The sequence below is a fragment of the Triticum urartu genome, chromosome 2, assembly GCF_003073215.2.
Source record: "Triticum urartu cultivar G1812 chromosome 2, Tu2.1, whole genome shotgun sequence".
Classification (NCBI taxonomy): Eukaryota; Viridiplantae; Streptophyta; class Magnoliopsida; order Poales; family Poaceae; genus Triticum; species Triticum urartu.
In genome coordinates this window covers 526,525,967-526,541,139 of record NC_053023.1, presented here as the reverse complement: position 1 = coordinate 526,541,139, position 15,173 = coordinate 526,525,967, and positions in this window count along the sequence as shown.

The window sequence follows — 15,173 nt, the reverse complement described above, 5'->3', positions numbered from 1 at the left end:
CGGCGGCTGCGCGGGGCGACGCGGGGCGGCGCTAGGCGACGGTGCGGCGGCGAGCAGCGAGGCGGGGCGGCGGACTAGGCGGCGGGGTGGCTCACTTGCGGCGGCGGCGACTGGAGCAGGCGGCGGCGGCGGCGAGATGCCGGCGAGGTGAGGCGGCGCGAGCGGCGAGAAGGAGAGGAACGGGGCCCGGGGCCTCGTTATTTAAGGGGAAGGGGAGGAGGTGGCGTGGAGGAGGGGCAACGGCGGCGGTGTCCTGGCGGCGTACGGCGCCGGCGATGGCGTGCGGGACTCGGTCTCCCGCTGGAGATCGGGGACGACCCGGGGTGGGCCGGCGTGGCGCTGGGCCGTCTGGGCTTCGGCCCAGTCGGTCCGAAGAGTTTTTTTAATAAACATATTTTAGATAATTAAAATAATAAAAACGAAATAACTAAAAATATTATATAGGCATATAATATATCAAAATTTTCAGAAAAAGATTTCCAACATCATGGACATTTTTCTAGCATTAAATAAAATACACACAAAATCAGATAATTCAAAGAGTGCTACTGGTCTATTAAAACCCAACAAAAATCATTTTTTAAAAACCAAAATAATTTCAAATTAATTTTTCTCCAATTTTTTATTGTAGGGAATCATGTTACCCTATTTTCCATATAATTTATTTTTGGAGAAAAATAATTTGAATAAAACTCAAATAACTCCAAATTGAAAATAAATTCAAAAGAACTTTGAATTTAATTCTTTGAAACTCCCAACTCATATTTCATATAATTTGAAGAAGTCATTTTATCTTCTCTCATGAAAATCATTGAGCTGCATGAAGTTTCTGAATCGGAAATATTTTCCAAATGAAATTCAAATATTTTCAACACCCCTTGTCATTTAAATAAATGGAAGAAGTCATGTTATCTTCTCTCCAGGGTTTCATGGTGAAAAGAATTTGAATTCACGGAGATCACGAATGCAAAATGAAAGTTTGGGAAAGTCCTTTTATTCCCTCTCATTTAACTTTCAAAAAGGTTTCGAATTTCACTCACTTTCACACAATCAATCAAACAATCAATCAAATCTATCTATTTATTATAACATTCCAAAATTTAGAATTTTGGGATGTTACAGCTAACCCGGCCACTCCTAGCCGGTTTAGCTCCAGTAACCATATCCCCAACATTAGGCCCCAAATTGATTTGGACTTGATCATGTCAATCTTCAATACTTAGAAAAATTCTTGCCCTGGCACCTTCGTATAAATCTGGTAAATCGTCGTGACGTCATCCTTTAAATCCACAATAAATCGTTATGACGTCATCTACCTGTTGAAGCCGAAGATACCCTTCATTAATGAATGTCCAATCTTCGAGGCAACATCCTTATTAACTATCCATTTCCAGCTCCTCGATTTACGCACATATCGCTTATCGGTTCACCTTATAAATAGGGCCATGGGCCCTTCTCTTTTTCCCCTTCGTCTCCTTCACCTCTTCTTCCTCCTTGCGACATCTCTGTTCCTGAGCGCCGCCGCCGTCACCGAGCTTTGCCTCCATCTCTCCGCCGGCCGCTGCATCAACCTGGTTGCACCAGAAAGCTGTGACATTCCTTCGTTGCTTCAATCAGTTGCTGTAAGTCTTTTCCTTTCCCCCTGTAGATCTGTCTAGGGTTTCCTCGTTCTTCGCAGTTCATGGAAGTTCATCAGGGCTCCGGTGCGGGTCTTCCCTGTTCCTCCTTAGTCTATGGATAGAAAAACTCAAGTTTGATATATTCCTCGTAATGGTTTACCTTTCGCTACCACAACAAACCTTTTGTGCATGAAAAACTGATCTGAACCATTACGAACTGCTTTGGGTCCAACCCTTTTAGGTCAAAATATTTTTGCTTTCCTGTCTTTCGGTAGATCCAAAATTTCCATGTCCCCTTGTGGAACCTGTTTCACCTTACTTAGTCATTTTACCTTAGCTCTATATCCTCTTTACCACGTAGGCGGTTTTACCTTTGTAAAAGCAACCTATCACATACCATTAGTCCCCTGGTGAACCGGCAAGCCCTTTTTACCTCCGTTGTTATAATCTGGTTTAACAGCATGTGTATACCTTTGTTCTGATATTACCTTGTCATTCATTATTGTATCAGCCTCCGGTTTACGCAATCTTACATACCTATATATCTTTATCCTATCGCACCTTATGTACCACCATGAATGATTTGTAAACCGGTATTTCTTTTCAGCTTTTCGTTTGCAATGGCCAAACAGTTTTATGCTTGCAACTGGGCTCCTTCCCGGGTTACTGAAGAACAGTTGAACGGAATGGTCAATATTGGTACTTTGCCCAAAAAGACTGAGATCCGGTGGCGAGTTCCAGGAACAGAGAATCCTCCTACCCCGAAGCAGGGTGAGGTATTAGTTTTTGTTGACCACATAGGCCGTGGTTTCAAACCGCTCGGGTCGACGTATTTCTGAGATGTTCTTGCCAGTTTCCAGCTCCACCCTCAAGATATTGGACCCAACTCGGTGTCCAATATATGCAACTTCCAAGTCTTCTATGAAGTGTACTTACAATAAGAACCAACTGCTGAGCTGTTCCGGGATTTTTTTCATCTGAACTGGCGCACAGAATTTGTAGACGGTCCCAACACTGAACTTGGTGGCGTCTCTATTCAAAAACGGAAAGAGGTTGAGTTCCCTCATGCCAAGCTGCACAGTCACCCCAAGGACTGGAACCAAACTTGGTTCTACTGTAAAGATACCTCCCCTGAAGATGAGAACCCTCTGCCAGGCTATCGTGCCCACCGGCTTTCCAACACTCATCCATTGCCGCAACATTTAAGTGCTGCGGAATGGGCCTCATATGCCCCTCAACTCGCCAAGCTCCGAGCCTTTATGGCCAACGGTTTATCGGGCGTCGACTTTGTGCATTGCTGGATATCTTGGAGCATCTTGCCATTAAGCCGCCACTCCGGTTTAATGTGTGAGTACATCGGTGAATTAGAAGACTCACAACGCCACATCAACATTCAGTTAACCAATGAAGAAGTCACTGAAGGTGTTAAGAAGATTTTGAATGAATCGGAATCTGTCTGCCGCCGAACCGGCTTGAACCCCTTCTACACAAAAAATAAACCGCCTGCTGTAAGTACTGTCCTTCCTTTTTATCTTCGACATCTTTTTAATCTGTTCAACCAGTGAACATTCTTCTTCTTGTTTATAAACAGGGTGATGATCCATTCTAGAAGAAGAAACCCGCAGATAAAGCGGCAAAGCCATCCCGTCCCAAAACAAAAGCCGTCAAGAGAACCTCAAAGCGGAAAACAACTGAACGTATCAACATGGAACTTGATGAAGATGCAGATGAACCGGAAGTTGAGGTAGAACTTGATTCACTTGGCTCCCTTTTCATGCATCTCATTAACAATGATACTTATTAGGAGGACGTGGAAGGCAGCCAAGCTGATGACGTAGAGGTAATTACCCTTTCCTCCGGTTCAGACTCTATGCCAACAACAAAAACCCGTCAAGCGGTCCGAAAAGTAAGCTTTTCTCATCCTCTTGCTTACTTGGATCCAACATTTATTTTGAAGACACAGCAACACGAGGCTCGCCGGACAAACCGGCACAGCGGCCAACAGGTCACTTTGGCCGGTTTACCTGACACCCCGGTTCGGAAGCGCCGATATGAGGTCTCCCCCACTTCTGACAATTCTTATCCCAAGGCAGGTTATTTCCGACAACCTCTTAATTCGTCCGATTCAAATTATCAGGTGACACCTCCCTCATCCTCTGGAGAGTCAACGCGACCCGACTCCCTCCTCTCAAAAGTAGCTGGGCAAGTACTCAAACCCTTTCTTCAAATATTTTCATATCTTGAACACTATGCTTAATTTTCACCTCTTTTATTTTTGTTTGCAGAGCCAAAGCCAGACCCAGCAAAAAAGCTCGAGTGAACAATCCTTCTGAAGACCAGGTGGTTCTTGAACAGGAGCAAACAGGTGAACCGGGCCGAACTGGTGAACTGGAGGGTCCCCATCCTGAAGCCACCTTTGACAAGCCACCCCCTCAAGATCACAATATCGACGAACAACCAGAAGCTGATACTGCTGTGCCTGATACTGAACCGGAAGATCCAATCCGGGCTAGTTCGGTGAGAGCTACCGACACTCCACCATCGCCCGTAAAAACTACTGGAGACCAAGGAGATGATGTTATCATTACTGGCATGGGCCACAGCTCTCCTGGCCATCCTGTCATCCTGGCCAAACGTAGTGCCAAGGAAGAGCGTGCTGCCATGGAGAAGGGTAAATGGAGCACTGATTTGTCAAGCTATGCTCATCTCAACGCTGAAGAACTCCACTCTGATTTTTTAAACCGTCTACACTCAAACCGTGATTATGAAGCCAGTTTGGTGAACTTGATGAAGGAACGCTATGAGGTATTTTTCATCACCTTTCATTTCTTGACTCCAAAGTCTAAACATCAGCCCAAGTAGCCCCCAAGGGCCGGTTTAGGATGTTAATCTTAAACCGGGACTTTGTAATGTCTTAATCCTTGCATGCTGATCCTCAATATGTCAAGTCCTCAGTAAAAACAAAACCGATACTTTATCAGTATAGTTATGGAGCTTTCATCGGTGTAGCCCCCAAGGGCCGGTTTAGCTTTGCGAGGTAAATCGGGTCTTGAATCAATGCGTCAGTTTTGAACAGATGTACATTAGCCCCCAAGTGTTAAGGATAATGCTTGCATTGTACTTGAGACTTGTGAAAGATTTGTTGATAATAGAGCAAATAGGCATTAGCCCCCAAGTACGAAGTGCATAACTTGTTATATGCTTGGTACTTAGAAAATACATATCCTGTTGTTGACATATCTTTGCCCTTGCAGGCCAAGCTAAGTAATAGGGATGCTCAAACCGCTGATCTTCAAGAGAACGTGAAGTCCCAACAGGCAGAGGCTTCGAAAGCCAAAGAGGAGTTGAACAATGCCCTAACAGCTATGGAGAAGTTGAAAGAGACCTTTAACAAGGAGCGTGCTAACTGGGAAACCGAAAAGGCCGGTTTAACCAAGAAAGCCGAGGACGCAGAAGCAGCCCTGAAGCCAGTGGCAGATGAACTGACCGGCTTGAAGCGGCAGATCGACGCCATGTCGTCTGCTGTGTTTGGTAAGTACCTCCTTATGTTGTTTGTCTAATTCATGAGATCTTATCATTTACCAGTTTACTGATATTAAACCATGATAGGCACTCGTATTGCTCATCTGGGCTCTGATATGCGGATGAAGCTTAAAGCGGCTTACACCTTAATAGAACAGATATACTCTGGATCCTAGCGTGCTATTTGCACTACAGCATACAACAAGCCGGCGCCATCATTGATAAAAGAAACCCTTGAGAAGCTGGCCATGCTACCAGTCCGGATTACCGAACTAAAGAAGGCAGCCGCAAGAGCAGGAGTGCTGACCGTGCTAATCCAGGCCAAGGCATGGATCCCGGATCTTGAAGCGGCAGATATCATTAAAGGATATCCAGGTGTGAAGGAGGACGGTTCAGACTTCAACAATGATGATCTCCGAAAGCTGACAAAGGAGATGCGGCCAATAGCCAGCAAACTGGCGGAGGACACAGACTTATCTCATTTCCAGCCGGTTTACGATGCTGAAGGAAAGAGACAGCCTGCCGTCATCCATGAAGTTGAAGAACTTGTGCCTCCAATCCGTAAGCATACTTACGCTCCTGACATTGACCCCTCCAGCCTTATCCATGAAGAGGCCGTGTTTCAAGCTTTAACCGGAATCGATTGGTCAACAGTTGATTTCCAGCGTCTGGGAGGGATGAAGAGGAGGTGATTGCACAAGATGACCCTCAATCGTCAAGCCGTCCCGATGAAGCATCTTAAACCGGCAACCGGTTTATCAGCTACAGTGTGCCACTTCTTAAAACAATTATTCAATTTGAGCCGTTTTGAAGCTTCTTGTAATAGGATAGGAAAAACGCCTTTATCTGCCATGCCATCGAGCATGTTTTGTGTTGCTTGATATTTTGAAGACTTGTTTCTCCCTGGGGATCTATTTATGCATAGTCCATGATGGTTTGTGTTCCTGCATATAAGAACTTGAAATCGCCCTAGTGGTTTACCACTGGACGGGTCATGATACCCAAAAATATACATAACTTGGATGAATAACCAAGATTTGTATTAACCAGATAACATAAATAATATCTGTGACATACCTCGTTGGCTGACCAACTGCTTATATGGTAGAGGTGAAAACACCAATCCGGAGTGCTGATAACTCCTGGCCCTCTTGTCGGTTCATATAGAAATCATATTGGGCTAGAAAAGCCGTTGATTTGTTCGTATAATGCTGGTGACATCTAGTCAAAACCAGACCGGAGCAGTATGTTATCGGTTTAAAAACTGATCATGTATTGACAACTAAGCGTTGAAAGTCATGCCGGGTTGTAATGAACACCGGTTTATCAGAAAAATATTGATAAATCTCGTATCATAAAAACATCAAAAAGAAAAGAAATATGCAAGGCTTTTCATGGGCTGCCAGGCCCTAAGTCGAGGCTTTTCATGGGCTGCCAGGCCACTGAGTTAAACCATTTTGCAAAGCCTTTTAAGATGGACCTCAATCTTTAACCAATCACCGTTTTAATTTTGACAAGTTCAGGGTCCATGGGATTGACTTGTCAAACGTTCGATGGGTCATACCAGGTTTACCTGGACGGAGTGGCTTACTTAAAGAGGCAGGATAACCCGGGGTTTTAGGTGAATACACCTGGCTTCCAAGCCTGGCTCGATAGCCTATTACAAAGGTTCAAACTCTCTTGTTCTTTGAGAAGCAAGGAGCCCCCAGGTAATATGTGAGCTATGCTCAGTGGTTACCTATGTTTGAACTGTGCTTAATGCAACAGATTCTCTTTGGCTCCACATAATTTCCTTTTGGCTTAAAGCCTATCAAGAGGTGTAACTGTGGTGTGAAAACAACCAAGCCCCCTAGTGATATCCTTTTTGGTTTTAAACCGATCAAGAGGTGTAGCTATGATTCAGATATGACCAATCCCCCTAGTGATTTTCTTTATATCCGTGCGGCCGTAAAGGCTGGTTTAACAAAACTCCGCTTTGTCAGTAGAAGCTCTTTGTAGGTTCACACATGATGTAAAAAGGAACAGAGACCCCGCTTTGTTCGAGGCTCCGGTTTATTATATAATATACACATTGTCATAATTATGTACATAAGAAGAGCATGTGGCTCAAGTATAGTAAGGCCGAAGAAGAGCTATATTCCACGGCTGCTTGGTCTCCTCCTCTGATTTACGTGAGTCTTTGTGCTCTTGAACATCAATGAGGTAGTATGACCCATTGTGCAGATTCTTGCTGACCACAAAAGGTCCTTCCCAAGGTGGGGATAACTTGTGCATATCAGTCTGATCGTGGATGAGCCGGAGCACCAGATCACCTTCTTGAAAAGTTCTGGTCTTAACCCGGCGGTTGTGATAACATTGGAGATCTTGTTGATAAATCGCCGAACGTGCTGCTGCGAGATCACGCTCCTCATCCAACATGTCCAGTGAGTCCTGACGTGCCATCTCATTATCAGCTTCAACATAAGCTGCCCCATGGGGCGAGTCGTGACGGATGTCACAAGGAAGAACCGCCTCTGCTCCATAAACCATGAAAAAGGCGTGTAATCAGTGGATCTGTTAGGTGTGGTGTTGATGCTCCATAACACAGAAGGTAACTCCTCCACCCAACAACCCGGTGTCCGCTTTAAAGGAACCATAAGCCGAGGTTTAATATCTTTCAAAATTTCTTGATTTGCCCTCTCCGCTTGACCATTAGATTGGGGGTGAGCCACTGATGCTATATCAAGCCGGATGTGCTCACGTTGGCAAAATTCCTCCATCTCACCATTTGACAGATTAGTACCATTATCAGTTATAATACTGTGTGGAAAGCCAAACCGGAATATCACCTTTTTGACGAACTGAACCGCCGTGGCCGCATCACACTTACTGACTGGCTCTGCTTCTACCCATTTGGTAAACTTGTCAACTGCCACTAACAGGTGAGTCTTTTTGTCCTTGGATCTTTTAAAGGGTCCAACCATATCAAGCTCCCAAGTTGCAAACGGCCAAGTGATTGGAATCATTCTCAACTCCTGAGCCAGAACATGATCGCGACGTGCAAATTTTTGACAGCCGTCACACCTTTTGACTAGATCCTCAGCATCAACATGAGCTGTCAACCAATAAAAACCGTGACGAAAAGCCTTAGCCACCAATGATTTTGAGCCGGCGTGGTGACCACAATCTCCTTCGTGGATTTATCGCAAAATCTCACAACCCTATTGAGGAGATATACAACGCTGAATTGCTCCTGTGACGCTGTAACGATGTAACTCCCCATTGATTATGGTCATTGACTTGGAACGCCGGATTATCTGACGGGCCGAGGTTTCATCCTCCGGTAACTTGCCCCGGTTCATGTAAGCTAGGTACGGGATTGTCCAATCCGGTATAACATGCAAAGCTGCCACCAATTGGGCCTCCGGGTCAGGAATAGCCAACTCCTCCTCTGTTGGTATCTTGACCAACGGATTATGTAGTACGTCAAGGAAGACATTTGGTGGGACCGGTTTACGCTGAGAGCCAAGGCGGCTTAAAGCGCCCGCCGCTTCATTCTTTCGCTGGTCTATATGGTCAACTTGGTAACCCTTGAAATGACCAGCCACTATGTCCACCTCTCGTCGATATGCAGCCATAAGTGGGTCTTTAGAATCCCAAGTGCCAGATACCTGTTGAGCCACCAGATCCGAGTCACTGAAGCACTTAACCTGACTTAAGTTCATCTCCTTAGCCATCCGAAGACCGTGGATTAAGGGCCTCGTACTCAGCTGCATTGTTAGTACAAGGGAACATTAAACGGAGGACATAACAAAACTTGTCACCTCATGGGGAAGTTAATATGACTCCAGCCCCCGAGCCCTCCAACTGTCTGGATCCATCAAAGTGAATAGTCCAATACGTGTTATCTGACTTTTCCTCTAGTGCCTGCAACTCTGTCCAATCATTGATGAAGTCCATGAGTGCTTGGGATTTAATAGTTGTGCGAGGTGTGTATTTGAGCCCGTGAGGTCCAAGCTCGATAGCCCACTTGGCAATCCGGCCAGTTGCTTCTCTGTTTTGAATGATATCTCCCAGAGGGGCTGAACTGACCACCGTGATAGGATGACCCTGAAAATAATGTTTGAGTTTCCGGCTTGCCATAAACACTCCATACACCAGCTTCTGCTAATGTGGATACCTCTACTTTGATTCAATAAGCACCTCACTAATATAATAAACCGGCCGTTAAACCGGATATTCCTTTCCAGCCTCCTTGCGCTCCACAACAATAGCCACGCTAACAGCTTCGACGTTAGCAACCACATACAACAGTAAAGGCTCTTTATCGGTCGGAGCTGCAAGCACAGGCGGTTCAGCTAACTGCCTCTTCAGATCCTCAAACGCTTTATCAGCCGCATCGCTCCAGACAAAGTCATCCGTTTTCTTTAGCATCTGATATAAAAGGGATAGCTTTCTCCCCAAGACGACTGATAAACCGGCTCAAAGCCGCAATCCGGTCGGCCAAACGTTGAACGTCATTAATACACGCCGGTTTAGCCAAAGATGTGATTACTGAATTTTTTTCCGGATTAGCCTCAATGCCCCTGTTTGACACCAGAAAGCCCAAGAGTTTGCCTGCTGGGACACCAAAGACACATTTGTCCGGATTGAACATCATCTTGTAAACCCGGAGGTTGTCAAAGGTTTCTCTCAGGTCATCTATCAATGTTTCCTCCTTCCTGGATTTTATCACAATATCATCCACATATGCATGAACATTGCGCCCAATCTGCTTATGAAGACAATTCTGAACACAACGTTGATAAGTTGCCTGGGCACTCTTGAGCCCAAAGGGCATGGAGACATAGCAGAAGGCTCCAAAGGGAGTTATAAAAGTTGTCTTCTCCTGGTCCTTAACTGCCATTTTGACCTGATGATAACCAGAATAAGCGTCCAAAAAACACAAGCGGTCACAACCCGCCGTAGCATCAATAATCTGATCAATACGAGGGAGGGAAAAGGGATCTGCTGGGCAAGCCTTGTTCAAGTCTGTGTAGTCCACACACATACGCCAAGTGCCGTTTTTCTTAAGAACCAGCACTGGATTAGCCAACCACTCCGGGTGAAAAACCTCCACGATAAACCCCACGGCCAACAACCGAGCTACCTCTTCACCAATAGCCTTACGCCTTTCTTCGTTGAAGCGGCGGAGAAACTGTCTGACCGGTTTAAACTTAGGATCAATGTTAAGTGTGTGCTCAGTGAGTTCCCTCGGTACACCTGGCATGTCAGAAGGCTTCCCTGCAAAGATGTCCCGGTTCTCACGGATGAACTCGATGAGCGCGCTTTCCTATTTAGGATCCAAGCTAGCGCTGATGCTGAACTGCTTGGATGAATCGCCAGGAACAAAATCAACCATCTTAGTATCTATGGCCGATTTAAACTTCAACGTCGGATCGTGTTCCGTAGTTGGCTTTTTCAAAGAAGTCATATCTGTCGGATCAACCTTGTCTTTGTAAAACTTCAGCTCTTCCGTGGAACAAACTGACTCAGCATAAGCCGCATCACCTTCCTCACATTCCAAAGTGGTCTTCCTGCTCCCATGTACTATGATGGTCCCCTTATGACCTGGCATCTTAAGCTGCAGATAAACATAACACGGCCTTGCCATGAACTTGGCGTAAGCCGGTCGCCCAAACAGAGCGTGATACGGACTTTTGATCACCACCTCAAAAGTCAATGTTTCTGACCTTGAATCATGATCATCTCCAAAAGCCACCTCTAGGGCTATCTTGCCCACTGGATATGCAGACTTACCGGGCACCACAACATGAAAAACGGTGTTTGACGGTTTAAGATTCTTATCTGTCAACCCCATACGACGGAAGGTATCATAATATAGAATGTTGATACTGCTTCCCCCATCCATGAGCACCTTGGTGAACTTATACCCCCCAACCTGGGGTGCCACCACTAAGGCCAGATGACCTGGATTATAAACCCGTGGGGGGGGGGGTGATCCTCTCTACTCCATAAAATGGGCTGCTCAGACCATCGCAGATACTGAGGCACTGCCGGTTCAATAGAGTTTACAGCCCTCTTGTGAAGCTTTTGATCACGCTTGCACAAGCTAGTGGTGAAGACATGATACTGCCCACTATTCAACTGCTTCGGATTACTCTGATAACCCGACTGCTGCTGCTGCTGATTCCCCTGATGGTTATAGCCTCCCTGGTTGCCCTGGTTCCCTTGATTGTTATGGCCGGTTTGATTGCCTTGAAACCCTGAACTGGAGCTACCACCTCCATAACCCGGCCCATGAAAACCACCTCCTGAACCGCCGGGCGGGCCATTGTCGTACTGAAACATATTGGAGTTCTTGAACTCTTGCATTATATAACAGTCCTTCCAAAGATGTGACGCTGGCTTCTCCTTTGATCCATGCTTTGGACAAGGTTGATTTAACAGGCGCTCTAGATTGGGGCCTGAACCTCCACCCCTCTGGGGTTGCTTGTCCTTACGACGCTGATCGTTATCCTGAGCATTGGTGTTAGCAACAAAGTCCAAACTATTGTCGGCCTTGCGCTTACCATTATTCGCATGACCTGCCGGGTTATGCTGTTGTCCCTTGTTGCCGTTTTTCTTTCCTTTCCCCAGTTTGTCCTCCTCTGAGTCAGGGTCTTTGGTATCTAAATCGGCATATTTAACCAAAGCGGCCATAAGCGTTGACATATCATTGCAGTGATGTTTGAGCCTTCCTAACTTCTATTTGAGCGGCAGAAACCGGCAATTGCCCTCCAACGTGAACACTGCGGTATCTGCATTGATGCAATCCGACGAATGCAAAATAGCTGAGACCCGTTTCACCGAATGGGTTGTAGACTCCCCATCCTCTTGGACACAAACTGCCAGATCCATAATTGACATAGGCTGCTTACAAGTATCCTTAAAATTCTGGATAAACCGGTGCTTTAATTCGGCCCATGACCCGACAGAATTAGCTGGCAAGCTCTTTAACCAAGTACGAGCTGTCCCCTCCAACATCATGGTGAAGTATTTAGCACACACCGCTTCATCCACATCTAACATCTCCATTGCCATCTTGTAGCTTTCAACCCGTGCCTCTGGTTGCAAATCAGCGGTGTAATTGGGTACCTTACGAGGTCCCTTGAAATCCATGGGCAATCGTACATTACGCAAAGCAGGGGTGAGACACGGCACCCCTAAGGAACTGAAGACCACACCTGGCTCCACTGAAGTATTAGGGTGAACCGGAGTAGGTTGACGAACTCCGTGTAGAGCTGCTAACTCGGCCTCTCGATGTGCACGACCATGATCCACCACATCCTGCGCATTGGCACCTCCCCCGGCCGGGTTGTGCCCTCGTGGCGAGTTATGACGACGTGCACTGCTTGACACGGCCGGTTCATCCTCAACGTGCCTGCTATAGCTCTGGCTCGGGCGGGGATGGAATGAATCCTCTCACGACTATGCGAATAAGCATGCTACTGGTTTAAAGTTGTTTGAAGGAGCTCTCTGGCCCGTCGTGCCTCAATTGCCACCGGTGACTCGCCATCGGTTGGGAGGGCTGCCAATCGCGAAGCGGCGGCCACAATGTTGTCCAACGGGTTGGAGTAATGCCCCGAGGGCATCGGAACATACTGCGGCACAATGTTGTTTTGGCGAGGCGGGTCCATCGTGCGCGGCTGAATCGGCGCTCCTGTTCCCGGCGCCTCCGTCCGATTTAACACCGGTTGGTTACTAGTTCCTGCTCCTGGCGTGTTGAAGAGATTTCTTGTCTCATAACCCTATGCGAGATGCGATCGGTATCTTCTTCTCATGACTTCCTCTGAGGCATTCTGATCCAGCCTAAGCCGGTAGGCCTGAGCTTCCAACTCGGCCCGTTCCGTAGCCACCCTAGCATTCTCTGCTGCTAGGTCCGCTTTAGCCTGAGTTATCTGATCTTTCACCTTCGCAATCTCCGCATTGTGGTGGTCCCGGGCTGCTGCGTCTACCTCTGCGGCCATCAATGTTGCCAAAGCGTCGAACAAGTCAGACAGAACTTGAGCCGGAGGCGGCGCAGAGCCTGCTGCCCCCGCCGGCGTTGCTGTTGCTGAACCAGAGAGTATTGCCGCGGAGGTTGATGAGTGGTGTGCTGATTATGTACCGGCCATGAAGATAGAGACCCGGTTTGGCAGATCAAGGGGGTCCGGAATACTGCTGCCATCGGACCCTCCGCTAATCCAGCCGTCCTGCAACTGATACAGCGATTCGGTCTCTCCAGTTGAAGACTCGCCGTCGGAGTAGACAACGGTTTCTCCATCAGATGCCGGTCCATCCTCATATTCCGTTCCGTGGATGACACCTATGAAAACATGCCTTACTGCCGGCTGAACCGGGGAAGGGCTTGCACGCTGAGCCGTCTCGACGATGTCGGTGCAGGTGTCCGACTCAGGGCCCGGTTTGCCGATCTTGCCAATGAAGACGTGAATCCCGCCAAAGGGGACCCGGTACCCGTATTCGATTGAACCGGCCTCGGGGCCCCATCCCGCGTCGTCGATGTAGAGCTTGCCGCGACGACTCTTCGTCATCCGGCCCACAGCGTATCCCTTGAGTCCATCAAAGCTGCCCTTCAAGAACTCGAAACCATCGTGCGATAGCCCCACGGTGGGCGCCAACTGTCGTGGGTTTGTCACGGCAGATGTCCTCGTGAAAGGACTTAGTCGTGGAGCCATCGCTACGGGTTAGCTTAAAGGGGTTAAACCGGACAAGGGGACACTGATGGGTTTCGTAGTAATTCCAAAAAATTTCCTACGCACATGCAAGATCATGGTGATGTATAGCAACGAGAGGGGGAGAGTGTGATCTACGTATCCTTGTAGATCGACAACGGAAGCGTTAACTTGGTTGATGTAGTCGTACATCTTCACGGCCCGACTGATCAAGCACCGAGACTATGGCACCTCCGAGTTCTAGCACACGTTCAGCCCGATGACGATCCCCAGACTCCGATCCAGCAAAGTGTCGGGGAAGAGTTCCGTCAGCATGACGGCATGGTGATGATCTTGATGTACTACTGTTGCAGGGCTTCGCCTAAGCACCGCTACAATATTATCGAGGACTATGGTGGAAGGGGGCACCGCACACGGCTAAGAATATGATCACGTGGATCAACTTGTGTCTCTAGGGGGTGCCCCTGCCTCCGTATATAAAGGCTCAAGGGAGGGGGGCCGGCCGGCCATCATAGGGCGCGCCAGGAGGAGTCCTACTCCCTCCGGGAGTAGGACTCCCCCCTTTCCTAGTTGGAATAGGATTCGCGGAGGGAGGAAAAGAGGAGAGAGAGGAGGAAGGGGGGCCGGCCCCCTCTCCTTGTCCTATTCGGACCAAGGGGGGAGGGGCGCGCGGCCCATCTCTGGACACCTCTCCTCTCTTCCACTAAGGCCCACTAAGGCCCATATACCTCCCGGGGGGTTCCGGTAACCTCCCGGTACTCCGGTAAAATCCCGATTTCACCCGGAACACTTCCAATATCCAAACATAGGCTTCCAATATATCAATCTTTATGTCTCGACCATTTCGAGACTCCTCGTCATGTCCGTGATCACATCCGGGACTCCAAACAACCTTCGGTACATCAAAATGCATAAACTCATAATATAACTGTCATCGTAACCTTAAGCGTGCGGACCCTACGGGTTCGAGAACAATGTAGACATGACCGAGACACGTCTCCGGTCAATAACCAATAGCGGAACCTAGATGCTCATATTGGCTCCTACATATTCTATGAAGATCTTTTATCGGTCAGACCGCATAACAACATATGTTGTTCCCTTTGTCATCGGTATGTTACTTGCCCGAGATTCGATCGTCGGTATCCTATACCTAGTTCAATCTCGTTACCGGCAAGTCTCTTTACTCGTTCTGTAATACATCATCCCGCAACTAACTCATTAGTTGCAATGCTTGCAAGGCTTAAGTGATGTGCATTACCGAGAGGGCCCAGAGATACCTCTCCGACAATCGGAGTGACAAATCCTAATCTCGAAATACGCCAACCCAACATGTACC